Source organism: Miniopterus natalensis, chromosome 3, assembly GCF_054644295.1.
Source record: "Miniopterus natalensis isolate mMinNat1 chromosome 3, mMinNat1.hap1, whole genome shotgun sequence".
In the NCBI taxonomy this organism is placed as follows: Eukaryota; Metazoa; Chordata; class Mammalia; order Chiroptera; family Miniopteridae; genus Miniopterus; species Miniopterus natalensis.
Window position 1 is genome coordinate 82,639,437 of NC_142083.1, and position 15,964 is coordinate 82,655,400.

The following is a 15,964-nucleotide window of genomic DNA, read 5'->3' on the forward strand; positions in this document are numbered from 1 at the left end:
TGCTTTAAAATTCAATTTTATGTTTGCCAAAGTAATACATACTTTTCTTTATTAAAAAAGTTCTGAAAGTCTTGTACTGAAAATCAGCAGTTCTGACCTTCCTCGCTCCTGAGTCCTGCTCCCTGGGGCAGCCCCTCTCCACTCCTTTAGCTGGTTCTTCTAATACTTACCCCCACATAGTGAAACACTGCAGATTTCTCCATTTCTCCCTGTGTTTCTTGTTGGTTTGGGTCCTGCTCTTTCAGATTGGAGAATCCCCACCCTGTGTGGTGGTCAGACTGATGAGCATCCCTCTGGGAAGGCCTCTGTGAGTTCCATCCACTTGGGGCAGGGTGTCACTGATGGGATTCCTTGTCGGGCAATGAGGCAGTGAGGCAGCCTAGTCATTTAAGAACCACAATATTTCAGGATCTTGAAGCCTCCTCTCACGGATCTGTCAGTTTCTCCAGATAAAAATCCTCCAAGCATTTGGGTGAGAAGGAGAAGGGAGCTGAGAAGTCCCAGTGTTTACCCATTTCTCTTCCCAACTGTCTGCTGTCCCTGTTGACTCTCTGAGTGCTGAGCTTTTCTTGATATTACCACGGAAATCCCACTTCTGTGTGGCTCACGGAGGAGTGGGAAGAGACGTAGCTATTTGACTATGTCAGGGAGGAATAAGGGTCGCAGAGTCAAAAACCCCATGAACAGTTTCTAAGTCCCATCTCATCCCCACCTGCCACAGTTCTCTGTGCCTTAAGACTCCTGGATTACAACTGTCCCTACTCTGTGATGTCTCTCATCACTGTTTCTTTTCTTTCTTTTTTTTTCAGCCATCCACAGAAAAATGTTTCTTTGATAATTAGCTTAGTTATTTGCATTGATGGTGTCATACAGTTGAATTTTTTAAATTGTTGACACTATTGCAGATGTCCCCCCAATTTCCCCCCTTTGGTCACTCCGCCCAGCCCCCACCCCTATGCCCTGGCCTTCACCACACTATGGGCTGGGCTATGTCCCTGGGCTATGCATACATGTTCTTCAGCTAATCCCTTCACCTTCTTTCATCCAGTCCCTCCCTGCCCCCTCCTCTCTGGGATATCTGTCAGTCTGTTCCACGCTTCCATGCCTCTGGTTCTATTTTGTTCGTCAGTTTATTTTGTTCATTACCTTCCACATATAAGTGAGATCATTTGGTATCTGTCTTTCTCTGACCAGCTTTTTTCACTTAGCATAATAATCTCCAGGTCCCTCTATGTTGTTGCAAAGGGTAAGAATTCCTTCTTTTTTATAGCTGCATAGTATTCCATGGTACAAATGTGCCACAGCTTTTAATCCAGTCATCTACTGATGGGCACTTGGGCTGTTTCCAGATCTTCTTTCCACCTTCTAATATCCATCTAAATCTCTCCTGGCCTGCTCTCTCCTCTCTTATGCTTTTTGTCTTTGTAAGATAATACTTCCCTTCCTCCCTCCTTCCTTCCTTCCTTCCCTTTGCTGCTCCATTTTTACCTTCCTTCGTTCCTTCTGTTTGCTTCCTCTGCAATTGGGCTTAAGGAGGGGAAAAGATAAACTCATGTGGCCAGCCTGCCAAGCTGCTTTCCCCCCGACTTTATAAACAGAAGTTCTGTTGCAAGACCTACCTGAAATAAAGACTGTGGACTCCCTTGCTCAATACCTGGCATAAATTTAAATGCTCAGGAACTACATCATGTCTTCCAGTGTCGCCTTGGACATTCTCTGATGTCCCAAAAGGAAATGGTCATTGTCTTGAGAGTTGTAAGATTTTTAGGCAATTCCTGGAACTCATGGTGCACCTCAGGGGAAGGTGGGGAGTCTGAATGCTCTGTTAATCCAGGTCCGTTAACTCCACTAACTTAATTAACCCTCAGGATGACTTCTTTAGACAGGTATTATTATTACTGTCCTCACTTTATGCCCATGATCTTACTATCTAGGCACTATGGCCACGGCCCGGGGCAGTCTCTTGTTTGGAAGAAGAAAAGAAAGGAGAGAAACATCCTTGGAGCCTCTGCCAGTGACCAGACATGGAAGGAACACAACCGCCTGCTCTGTGGAAGCCCTTCCACCGTCAAAGAGAAACACGATCAGATGTTAAAGTGGCGAAAACAGATTCCATCCAGTAACCACTGGCGGCAGGGGAAAGAGCCGAGCCCCTTCCCAACCTATGCGGAGGGGGTTCGGGTGCTTAAAGGGAGAATGGATGGGCAGGGCAGAGGCTGCTGAGTTAGAGAAAACTGACAAAGGGCTGGGCAGGGGACATGCGATTAGGCCGCTGTGCCTGCTCGCTGGCAGCTACCCAAGTGAGGATGCTCACCTCCCACGGCGACGGGAGAGGAGGCCCGTCCTTCCTGAAGAGTTCATTTCAAATGAAAGGCTCTTGGGTCCTTGAGAAAAACACTTGAGTTGTAAGAAAAAAATATTCACAATTGCAGAACTTTCTTACTAAATGGTCTAAGAAAAGGAGGTCAGGGTCCTATTGCCAGGGGTTGGCTAGATCAAACAGTAAATGTCCCAGCAGCAGTGAGCTCTCTCGTGTAGGTGTTTAAAGGGGGCTGGGGCTGTCCTAGGCGCAGGGCCTTCTGCTGCTGGAAGCCACATCTGGATGGAGTTCTTACCTGCAGAGGGCTCAGCAGTTCGCATCACCAGGCCCCACAAGGCCCTACAATTATTTTCACACGATGATGCATGTGCATGCACACACACACACACACACACACACACACACACACACAGTGGAGAGTGGCAGCTAATAGGTGAAACTGTCGTCCTCGGGGCTCCGGGTGCCTGAGCTCCCCTGCAGGGCTCCCAATCAATACAAGGTTGGCTGTCTGCAGCTCACTGAGTTACTGAGATTACAAATGAAAACCAGCCCCTGGAGGGCACAGCGTTCCTGTAGCACAGAAGGAAAGCATAATTCTTGCTTACACTCGCCTTTGTGATCGGTTCCTCCCCTGGTAGCTACTCTTGTAACTTCTTTTTAGGGCTGTCAATCTCATAAAACACACACACGCACACACACAGCCCCAAACTCCTGCAGATCAAGCCTCTTGTCTCACTATGGTATTCTCTTTCTAACTACAGGATAGCCTTTCTGTATGGTTGTTTCAAATGGAACAGATCTTCTTATAGTTTAAAACATATATTGAATAAATAGTAATAACTACAATAGCTATTATTATTATTGTGTTATTGGTATACTTTCCAGTTCCTGCATCCTAACTCTGTGTCAGGTACCATGCTAGGACTTACATAGACATTATCTCTAAATCTCCTCCAAGCCACACCACTCATGTATGGATATTATTTCTTGATAAATAAGGAAACAGGACTCAGAGAGGGTAAACAAGTTATTCAAAGTCACACAACCAGCTAAGAGGAATTCAAACCCATATCTAGCTGCCCAAAGAGCTCAGGTTCTCTCATGACAATACGATGCTGATGGGAGTGGACTGAAGGGATAGGAAGAGCTGGCTTCTTAATCAGGGCATGGTCTCCATCAACAGGTTCAAAATTCTACCGGTTAAAAGCTCAGAGGGTCTCCCACCAGCCCAAGAAATGCTATCTTCTGGAACTTTCAGGCTTATCTCATTAAAAAGATAGGAAGGAAGGAAGGAAGGAAGGAAGGAAGGAAGGAAGGAAGGAAGGAAGGAAGGAAGGAAGGAAGGAAGGAAGGAAGGGAGGGAGGGAGGGAGGGAGGGAGGGAGGGAGGGAGGGAGGGAGGGAGGGAGGGAGGGAGGGAGGGAGGGAGGGAGGGAGGAGGGAGGGAGGGAGGAGGGAGGGAGGGAGGATGGATGAATGGATTAAAGGAAGTAATGACACCAAACTACCTCTGAAAATCAGAATGCGGGTAAGCTCTTGGAATAGTAGCACAACTTCAGAATATCAGGTAAGTAAGGAGCATCCCTGAATATTTAATAAAGCGTCCGTCCTCTGCCATTGCTCATAGAAGGAGCCTCAAAGTGGGACTCTCCTCTACAACACCCCCAACAGATGGTCATCCTGCTGATATTTCAATGTCTGAAGTCTGGAGTGCTGACAATCCCAAAGGTTGTCCTATCATCTTTTATGAGCTATAGCAATTTTTTAAGTTTTCTGCTTTGATAAGCAAAAGCCTGTCTTTCTCCTTCTTACACTTGCTAATAATAATAAAATAGGAACGGCTAAGATTTACTGACAACTTAGCATGTGTCCTAAGTGCTTTATGTATTATCTGACTTAATGTTCAACAACTCTCAAGTGTAAGTATAACTGCTCTCTTTTTCGGAGTTGAGGAGGCAGACTTAAAGCAGAGGCATGGTCTGCCCAGGGTCACATGGATAGAAAGGGGCACAGCTGGGATAAGAGCCTGGCTCTACCAAAGCCCATGTCCTTGCCCACCACGCCAAGAGTGTGGCACCAACACAGCCCTTTCCTCCACCCACCGACCTTCAGGTTTCTTAACAGCGAGCTCATCTGTTCTTCTCCCCCCTCTCTCTTCCCTCCTGGCTTTTTCAACTGACCATTTTCTAAAAGGATTGGCAATGGAACTCCTTTGAGGTCCACATGCTAAACTGAAGAGTGAGAGTGGGAAAGCCACGCTTGTTTTTATAGCATCCTGTTGTTTAACTTGAGATGGCAAATGGAGACTATCGGGACAGCCAGTCTGGTCCCATCTGGAGGAGGAACATTCAGCTGGGAGCCCTGGGCTCTTTGGATGCAGGCAAACAGAGCAATGCTGTGGCCTGTGAGCTTCTCGTCCTGTGAATCTCGAGGACAAGTGAGAGGTGAGGCCCTGCCCTCTAGTGTGGCTTGGGCCCGCTAGGCGATGGGGGCTTGGATGAAGGTGAGGTGAAGGAGGCAATATTGAGATTTAAACAGGACAGAAGGTAAATAAGTGGGTCCGAGCAGGTTTTTTAAATTAGACAGCTGAATTAGGTTTGCAGCTTGAGCACCCTCCCTCCACCTGCCTCTTCACACCAGCCACACTGGCTTCCTCTCAGTCTCTCATACTCAGCGTACTTCCTCCCACCCCTGAACTCTGAACATGCTGTTCCCTCAGCCAGGAATGCTTTTCCTTCTCTTTGTCCCGGTAACTTCTATTTGTCCTTCAGGCTTCCGCTCAAGTGTTCCCTGACTTTTCAGACCAGCTCAAAACCTTGTATGTTAAGTTTTTCTGGTATCCAATACCCTCCTTTCCATGCCAACCATGTTTGCAAATTTACATGTATTTGTGTGTTTGTTTAACATTTATCTTCTGCATTAGGCACAAGATTTAGAAGAACAGGCCAGGCCTGCTCTCAGTCCCTAGCAAAGTGTCTGGATCAGAGTAAGGGCTCAAAAAATATTTTTAGCTGGAAGATAAATTAATTAATAGAAGTGATATAAGAAAGAAAAAAAAAGTCACAATCATTAAGAGAAGAAGCTGGGCTGAGCATCATCAGACAGTTAAAATCACCGGCACTTCTCATGGGCTGTGGCATATGGTCATTCTGTGAATCGGTGCTCCCTGGCTTGTGCAGTGCTCACCCCAGACAACTGCACAGGGAGGGCAGAAGTGGGTGTACAGTTATGAATACAGGAAACAGAGTTTATTCTTATATTATTTATTAATTATTGTATTATTTTCCACATGAACCTACTTTTGCTCCCCCCTGCATTTGGTGGCCCTGCCAGGGCTTCTGAACGGTCCAAAGCTCTTTGCACAGATGTGCCAGATCTATTTAAGAGTCACTGGCGGAACAGGCACATTTCTACCCGTTTAAGGCAAGTTCTAATTACCATATTGGTTCCCACTGGCTCAGGCAGCCCTACAACTCCCACTCCCAGCACTAAGAAAGGATTGTCATGTGAGCACGGGGTGAACTCCAAAAAATCCAAGGTGTCTTTATGCTAAATCTCCCTCAGGGATGACGGGCTTCATTCATGCCTGCATTCCACCAGGCTGCTTGGTTTCTGGGTCCATCGTCCTCAGAGCGCAAATGAAAACCAATGCCCTCCCCCTGGGCATGTGCCTCTCTTAATAGGGCGATAAACATCTCTACGTTTTCCATCCATATGAGACGTGGTCAGAGTTCTCCTTCATGGGCCTAGTCTACGCCCACAGACCTCAGAGCTCCCTGATGTATAACGCAGGGAGGAAGGGAGCCTGGCTCTCTCCTTAAACTGAAATTCATTAAAAGGCACAAAAAATAATACTTTTAAACCAGCTTAGGAGATGAGGACCAGACTGTTTAGCCCCCTAGCTATGAAACACACCCAAGTGATCTACTATGAAAATCAGGCAAAAAGCTCTTGTACATGATGGGCCATATAAGACGTGCCTCCGCAAATCCATACAATTCACGTGGGAATGCTCCCGGCTGCAAGTCACAGAACCGCCAACTAACAAATAGGCCTCGCTCTTCATGTAACAAGAAGGCTGCTGACATTGGTTCAGAGGTCAGATGGTCTCAGGCCAGCATCTCTGCAATTGTCTTAGCTGTTTTCCTCATGGTCCACTCTACTTCCAGGCATCACATCCCCCAAACAGGCAACGTGAAGCAGGACACGTGTAGGCGTGCACATGCACATGTGTGGATGTGTGTGTAGTAGTAGTAAGAGTGATGGGTTCAAGGGATATCTGTTCCCTTTCACCACGAAGCTTTCCTAGAAACTTCACCCAGCAAACTGTTCTCACCTCTGTGGCCATATCTGTGTCATATGGCCACTTCTGGCTTCAAGGGAATCTGGGAAATCAAGTGTTGTAGTTGGGTACATTTCTACCTTGAACAGAACTGAAGTTCTGTTTTCATTTTTTCACATTTTACTTATTTGTTATTTAAGGAAGAAAAATAAGAACTGCTTAATTATTTTATTAATACTGTTAATATAGGAAAAACATTAATTTCAAAATCACTTATTTTAGCTTTAGAATTATTGGTCTATAAAATCTGCAAATGGCTTATTTAATTAAATGAAAATATATAGTTCTTTTTATAAGGGAGCAGAGTAAATCAATGTCAGGTAATTATCTTTCTGAATTCTCAGCACAGAGCAGTTTGGGTGCCCTGAATTATAGTACTCTCCTGCCTCTGAGTGCCCCATGAGGATTTCATCCTGTCAAGGAAAACACCACATTCCCCTTGGGAATTTTCAAATAACAACGATGGATTGTCAATCAAGGTTTTTACTCTCTGACTTTTCTATAGAAATAGACATGCAGTGTACTTTTGCTGGTAACTGAAATCTGATCTGTGCACCTGATGGTTTAAATCAGTAATTCTGCTTCAGGACATATGCGTCACCGGGCATGTAAATGGAGTTGAGCCCTATCCTCGTGGGATTATCGTGGGAGGAGCCACTACCTCTCAAGGAGACCCTCCCATCTAGGCTGATTCTGACTCACTGTCTGCCCTTTCAGGGTTGGCCTACCTGAGCTCTTACCACAAGTCTGCTAGAAATCCTTCATCTCAAAGTGTCTACCCATGTTGAGCCCAGAACCCTAGACAATGAAAAGAAGGTGGTGGAAGACAGTTAAAGAACCATCTTGGCGCTCAACAAGCTGGCGTTGGAATCCTGGCTTTGCTGCTCACTTGCTTTGTGACATCAGGTAACTTATTTGGGCCTCAGTTTCCTCAAACAGTGACCAGGAACATCATTATTTATATCAAAAAGTGATTTTGCAAGTTAAATGTGGTTACGTTTGTAAAATACCTAGCACAATCCCTTTTTCAGGATAAGTAAAATGATACTCTTATTAAGGGCCTTTTAAGAAAGCAGAGTTGAAAGAGATTGGGACATTAAACTCCAATTTTCATCAAAATCTGGCAGAACCTAAACTCAAGTTTCAGAGGAAAAAAACATAGTATTTGGAGTTGGCTAAAAATCAAGTTCAAATCCCTTGGTAACTGTGTAACTTTGGATAATCTACTTAACCTCTTTGAATTTCAGTGTTCTCATCTGTAAAATGGGGGAAAACAATACCAACTTTATAATACCGATGGTTGATTATCCATTCAACAAATACACACATATGTGCCTACAATGTTATACATACTGAGGATACCATTATTAACATGTCCTGTGCCTTTGGAATTCAAAGTGCAGTGGATGGATGTACAAACTAACTTTAAGGGCTTCCATTTATTAAAAACCAACTAGCTGCCACATGCCTTAATCACATTATCTTATTTGAATACTCACAGCTTCCCTATAAGACATAGAATATTATCCGTGTTTTGCAGGCAGGGTAACTGAGTTTAGGGAATTTAAGGAAACCCTGGAAGAGCACACAGCAAGTGTCCATATCAAGATCCGCAAGCACGTCCATGGGTGCAGCACTGGGCACAAAACTGAGCACACGGCCAATGCAATCTAGTTGACTGCATGCCAGGCAATTGGTGCTGCATTACTGCTGAAGTCCCCCAAGTAACTTTAGCCTCACCCCTAGGTGAAGAATTGCCTGTGATCACGGTGACTGCACTCACCTCCATCCGCCTTAGAGGCATAGATGAACATGGATTTGTTTTAATCAGTCTTGAAGATGACTTGCAAACATAATCATGTAGCAGAGGCAGGCCTCATACGATAGCACAACAAACATAAACAGCCTCTGAGACCAGCAGCCTGACATAAATTACTAGAGGCCCTTGGAAAGCACAGCTGTACCTAAAGCACATGATTACAGGGACACAGCACCTAGCAAGAACGCACGCTGACATGGCCCCTGGATTAGGTACACTAGAAAAATGGGTCTGTAGCCTGCCAAGGAAATGAGTAACAGTAATGATAACAACTACATTTATTTAGCAATTAATATAAATCAGGCACCTCGCAAAGCAATTTAAGTTCACTGTCTCATTTTCCCTAACAGTCCTTTGAGTTGGATACTATAATTATCCAAATGTTTCAGTTGGGGAAACTGAGTTTAGAGATGTTGAGTATATCCACTTGGTAAGAGGTAGAGCTGGAATTTAAAATAAGGCCCATGTGAGCCACATTCTCAATGACACATCATGATAAGCTTGACCTCCCCTTCCCCATAACTTTATGTAAGGAGAGACAAAGGACCCACAACACTCCCTGCACCTATTATCACCCCATCCCCATCTGCGTCCCATCCCCAACCGCCCACTGTGCATCCTCCCCTCAATTCATTTCTCTATCCAGGTCACCAATGGCCACATCCCCAAAAAGAGCGACTTTCCTGCAATGTGACCCTTGGTCATGTTCCTAAAACACATTCATGGTGTGCCCAGACTTTTTCACGTCTATGTCTATGACGTGAGGAACTGAATCAGAAAAAACCTTGGTTCAAGTCTAGGCTTCACTCCTCCAAGGTGTGTAAACTTAGGGAAGTCACTTAATCTCTCTGAGCCTCAGTGTCTTCATCTGTAAAATGGGGGCATTGATACCTATTTCCTAGGGGGTCTCATTAGGAATAAATTAAATGAAAAGTTTTATGCATGAAAATTTGAACAACATGGGAGTACCTAACACATAAGAAGCAAAATAATAATAATAATAATAATAATAATAATAATTGTTATTCTTCTCTTTACTTCATATGGAGAACACACACTCATCCTAGAAAACCCAGATCAAAATCTCCTTTTGTTGCAAGTGGATTTTGTCACTCCATCTTCTGTGCGCTGGGAACTCTTTGCATTTCTAATTAGCACTTTTCATATTGTTTTTAAAATCTGTTTACCAGACTACGTTTTCTATTAGAAAGTGAGCTCCTCCGGGGAAAAGGCTTTGTCTCATCTCTGTGTGTATCCACGGGGTCTTTGGCTGTCTCCCCACAGTGTACGATAATCCATTATTTGCCAGCTGAATGCATTAAGCTGCATTAACACTCACTCGTGCACACAACCACCTGGAGGGGGCATGTCTCGGAGAGCAGACTTGCTGCTGTTCTTTTCCTTTTGTTGTGTGTATTGTCTCACACCCGGCATAAGAGCATCTGTACAAACCTAAGAGGAGCCAAGAATAATTGAACATACAGCTTCCTTCTTTAGAGCCCCTATCTTATGCTATGTACTAGCTATTTCACATATATCATCTCTAATTCTCACAGTGCTCTTGCAAGGTCACTGAGACTGGAATGAGAGAAAGAGATGTTAAGTAGCCAGTTTCATCCCCACTCCCTGCCTGTTAAGGGAGAGGGTGAAGAAATCTTGCTCTAGCTTGTGAGATTTTTGTTTATTGGGCAGTTTAATGGTTAATTTCATATGTAAACTAGACTGGGCCATGAGTTGGCCAGACATTGGGTCACACATTCTAGGTGTGTCTGTCAAGGTGCTTCTGGATGAGATTAATTTTTGAATCAGTAGACAGCAGATTGCCCTCCCTAAGGTGAGTGGTTCCCATCTAATCAGTTGAAGGCCTGAATAGAACAAAAAGGCTGGCCCTCTCTAAAATGAGAGAGAAATCTTCCTGCCTATTTTGAGATGAAACATTGATTTTTTTCTGGTCTTTGGAATCGAACTGAAAGAAGCTCTTGGGTTTCAAGCCTGCCTGATTTTGGAATGGAACTTACAGCATCAGCAGTCCTGGGTCTCCAGCTTTCTAACTACAGATCTTGGACTTCCCAGCCTCCATAATTGTGTGAGCTGATTCCTTATAAGTTAGTCTCTTCCTATCTATCTATCTATCTATCTATCTATCTATCTATCTATCTATCTATCTATCCATCCATCTATCATCTATCTATCTGTCTATCATCTATCTATCTATCTATCTATCTATCTATCTATCTATCTATCTATCTATCTATCTATCATCATCTATCTATCGCTATTTATCTTTAACATCATTTGGATTCTGCCAAATAAACAGAACCAACAGGGTACATATATCCTCCTGTTTCTCTGGAGAGCCATGACTAGTACAGGCAGAATCTGAATGATGCTAATAAGAGAGGATTATTATATATAAATAATTTTTAAAATACTAAAGCAGAAAGAGAAGTGGGAAAAGAGCAGAGGTTCCTAGGTTACGTATCAAGAAGCATTCGGGGCAGTACAAAGAAATGGGAAAGATAATTCTGTAAGGACTCATTCTTAAGAATGAAAGAGACTGAGACAGGGAAACAGAGAAGTTTTAAGAAATAGTAGGAAATTGGAATTTATTCCCTTTATCATTTTATCAAGAATTTGAATGAAGCTTTGCTTTGTTTTCAATTAAGTTCTCTAATAAAAATGACATAGTATGTAAGACAGGGCCACATATGGCCCTAGTTTTACATGGGTTATAATGTGTATTCATATCCCCGTGTGTAAGTTGAACATTTGGAGTGGGTTATGGGTTTGCTCATGCTCTTATAGCCTCATCTCTCCCTTTTCCTCTCCCTGTTTCTGTATCTATCTCTATTGAATCTCTCTTCTTTCCCTCTTTTTCTCCCTCCCTCCTCCAGATGTAACTAATTTATTTAGCTAAGGATACAGAATCCTATTGGAATCAAGGTGGCCACACAGAACAGGGCCATTTAAACGTGTCTCAGTTTGGCTCCCAGAGTCTCTGAAAGGTACACATTTACAGGCACCACATTTGAAAAGTCCCATTCTCATTACAATCCTTAATTTTTATATATTCAAGGTACACATCAGAATCACAAAACAACTTTCACTGACAAACCATAGACTTCCATTTAAGGACATTTTTGTTAAAACAAACAAAAAAGCTTTTCTGGTTCTCAAAACCAAATTCAGTATTGGCAAGGCTGTGTCCTCACCAGAAGTAATGGGGGGGGGGGGGGGAGAGCAAAGGCAATTTTTTAGTCTCCTTGAAAAAAATATCTGCCTTAGCACTCCAGGATTCTAGAGCACTCATTCCCCAGGCACCAAAGCTTACAAAGGCATATTAACATCATTAAGGTAACACAGTTTATAAATTGCTGGGATAAGACTGGAATCCAGGTCTCCCTGACCCTGGAGCTCATGCTCTTATAGCCTCATCTCTGCACAACCAGTGCTCAGGATGTAGGTACCAAATTAGGCCAATATGACTTTTGAGCAGGGACAATCCCATAAGCCAGTTCATCTCTGAGAAGGCACCCAAACAACCCTCAGTGCTTCCACAAGCAAAAAACCACAGAGCTCCTCTGAGGACCCCAAATGGAGCAGCAGAGGTACCTGCATGACCAGTCCCTATAGGTCAGGTCCTGTCGCACAGGGACCCAACTCAAGCCAGCTGTGTGGTCTTCAGGCAGATTCTCAGTTGGCAACCAGGAGGCAGGATATGACCTATTGAAATTTATTATGGAAAAAACAGCATCAGGTGATTCAGTCTCTGGGGCCTTCAGGTCAGGCATTTTCAGTCCAAATTTTGCTTTATTTTACTCTGAATAGAAACAGGCAATTAAAGATGTCCAGAGAAATTTGCTTGTGAGCTAAAAAGACGCTAAGATGGTATTGGAATGTTCTAAAGCACTCCAAATGTCAAACAGTAATGGTCAGAAAAAAGGAGAGTTGAATGTTTTAAGAGAAATTGCTGCAATTGAAATGCCATAAAATAAAATCGCCTCTTTCAGAATTTTAATATCCCTGGGGGATCATAACTGCACAGAGCCCTTGAGATGTCCTCCAACGGCCTCATCTATGAATCCCCCAAATTGGTGAAACTGAGGCACAACCCAAATTCCTTGACTCTCAGGCCAGTGAACTCACTCATTAACCTGCAGTGAAAGAACTACATATTTATAATGGATGACTTAATTTCTACCCTTAATGTCAAACTTCACTGACACCTTTAAATATTTCAGAAACAATCATCGGAAAAATTCTCAGCACCCTTTACAGCAGAAAGAATTTAGGGGGGGGTCACAGCTGGTGTCTGGGGATACTCTCCAAGTCAGAATATGTTCCTAGAATATGTTCCATGATTCAGTGCGTTTGGCTAACATTTCATACTATATTCCCTTCCTGGAGAGTCTCCACCCTCTCAAGCTTATTAAACGTTCTGAGAAGTTCTGCAGGGCCGGGCCCACTCGGCAGCCTCTACCATTCAGCCCAGGGAGCTAGTGGTTCTTCTTGAACTAATCCCATCAAAGTAACTCCCCAAACCTCCGGATTCCCAAGCTTATGTCCACATCTCTCTTTTCTGAGAAAAATGGAATTCTTTGGAAATGAGATGCGATAGTATTCCCTCTACCCCAGATAAAAGGTTATTTCTGAGGCCAATGAGGTAAGTTTAATACAGAAACCCTGCAGGAGATGCTCCTGCAAGTGTGTGTGAGGTTAGGAGAGCATTATGTTCTAAAGAGTTTTGACTCTTTGGTGAAGCCAAGAGTGCAGAACCAGTGCGTGTGTGTGTGGCGGGGCGGGGGTGAGTTAAGACAAAGCAAATGCTGGAAGTGGAGGAGTGGAAGAGTTACTGAACATTTGCTTAACATTCGGAGCTATGACCACAGCAGTGATGTTCAAACTTCAGCGCGCAGCAGAATCACACGGAGGCTCATTAAACCAGGGGCCTGGCCCCACTCCCAGAGATTCTGGTTCCAAAGGTCTGGGTGGGGCCTGAGCGAGAAGCTGCGTTTCCAACAAGGTCCCAGGCGGTGCTGCCGATCCAGGGGCCACACTTTAAGAACCGCTGGCCAAGACCATTGGTTTGCCTAGAACCTCTGGCATAAATACTCAGACCAGGGTCGGTAAGCTTCTTTTTATCAGAAAATCCTTTTGGCATGACATCTCTAGTGTCATCCTGATGGTTGTTTGTCCCCACCCGGCATCCACAGTCATATCCTTTGGCGACATCATCTCAACCGTCCTTTAGTGAACTCTTCCTCCACCCTGGCTTGGTCGCAACGTCCATCAAGGTACTTTAACTGTCCCTGAGCATGGTGTGGGTGCCTGATCCAAGCCATGGAGAGGCCTGGCTGTCACTACCAGCAGAGACGGGCGGCGGGTCAACCTGGAGGGGCAGGATGGCAGAGATTGAATTGCTTGTTGCCGGGAGATGAGCACAAAACGCTGCCATAATCTGATCACTTTTCATGCATCTCAAGGTCCTGCTTCTTTCAGAAACTTCCAATATAGTCTCATCACTGCTATCAATATACTACCTTAATTTTTTTTAAATGCTTAAGAATGAGCCTACTTACCCAACCCGGTCACACTCAGAATCTAAGCCAATCAGGCTCTTGCTCCTGGAAATCTGAACACAAATTCCAAAACCACTTTCTAACACAAAGACCCAGAACCATTGGAGCCCTGAAAAGTGGATCCATTAATTCCTCCAGCTAGATCCCGGAGCTGTCCCAGGTCTCAGCTTCCTGCAGCCTGCTTGTCCAGCTTCCCTTTTGCTTTCCTGTGTCCCCTTATTTCTCTTTACTAAATTCCTTTTTTTTTTTTTTTTTGCCTAAGTAAGCTAGTCTGCTTCTGTGTCTTAAAGCCTGAGATAAGATTCTTCCAAAATAAGAGATCTCTATATTTAACACATATTAAGACAAAATAAAACAAAACAAACCCCAGAATATCTCTGGATAAAGAAGGGAGTTGGGATTCAAGACCCAGGCTGCTTGCCACCCATGACACACACTGCCCCTGCCCCAGGAACACCCTCGGAGAATTTCTGAAGAACCTTAAGGTATGTTTGGACACAAATCAACCTTGAACTATAACATCAGCTTGTGTTTGTGGCTCACTTTGGCAGCCAGCAAGAGATAAGGGCTGGGGAAGGGCTGAGGTAAATCTGGTCATCATAAAAATATTGCCAGCCTCTCTGAGAGTTTTAAGTATAAATTTCTATATTAAATCATCCCCAGAGAGCCCCCAAAGGCCCTGTACATTCATGAACAGCACCATGTCCCTGGCCCACCAGGTGTATTTCTCATTTCTTCAGCATAGATGGAATCAGATCTTTGGCTGCACCATCATAACACACATTCACAGTTTTGTTTCCTCCCGAGATCTACAATAGGAAATAACAGCAGCAATTAAGCTAAAAGATGTTAATTTCAGCATAAATTGTTAAAGAGCCAACATCAGCAAAGATGCAGCCTTTGAGGAAGCCCACACAACAGCACCAGCAGCAAGCTTTATAGCCAGCTCCAAACAGGGGTAGCTTCGTGGAGGTTTCAACGAAGGAAAGAAATGCACATGAATAGGCTTTGTCTTAAAACTTGTATTACAGAATTTCAAACAATTGCAGTAGAATTTGCTTTACTAAAGAGAGGTGTATTTAAATTTTTCTGTAATATTTAAATAAAGAATATTTTTAAGTTAAAAAAAAAAAAGTTTCCCATCCTACGACTTCCTCTGCAGGACAGCTCATCTGATGGAAGTCACTGTCTTCCGGAAACAAGGCCCCTTCACCAAATTTAGGGCAATTCTGCCTCTAGAGATGGACACTTCACTTTAGAGCATAAGGGCTCCAGGAAATCTGAATCACTCGAGTTAAGGGCCAGACCTGAGGTCACAAGACTGGGGTTTCAGATTTTTGAAATGCTAAATAAGTCTATTCTCGGGTATTACTTCAACTGGAACAATCCACTCAAAGGATGGAGGTCTTAGACATTCTGATTACTAACCAGTCCAATCAGGCAGTTGGGGTGTAGACACTTTAAGGGTTAACCAGTTCGTTCGGGGAAAAAAGAGCTCCAAAATCCACACAAGACCATCTGGGGATGGAATTTCACAACCAGGGGCCAGAGCGGTCCATTAGGAGATGGGATGGGCTGTTTAACAGGAATCCCATGCAGGGAACTCAGATAGGCCCATCAGTCCTTACACCCGCCGGAGAAGCACAACCATGTCACAGAGACGAACATTTTCTGCAGGAAAAAACCTTCCCAGCTTGGTACGCTGATCTATAAAGGGACACTAAGGCCGAAAGGCATCATTGAACAATTCATCTCATGCTTATTCCCGGAGAAGCATGAGACTAAAACCATTCCTGACCCCACCCTGGAGACAAAAGAAAGAAGACAAGCCTTGAGTATTAGAGTTATGGGCGCCCAGGGAGTCAGACACGCTGAAAAGGAGGCGTTGATCCACCACCTGCCTAC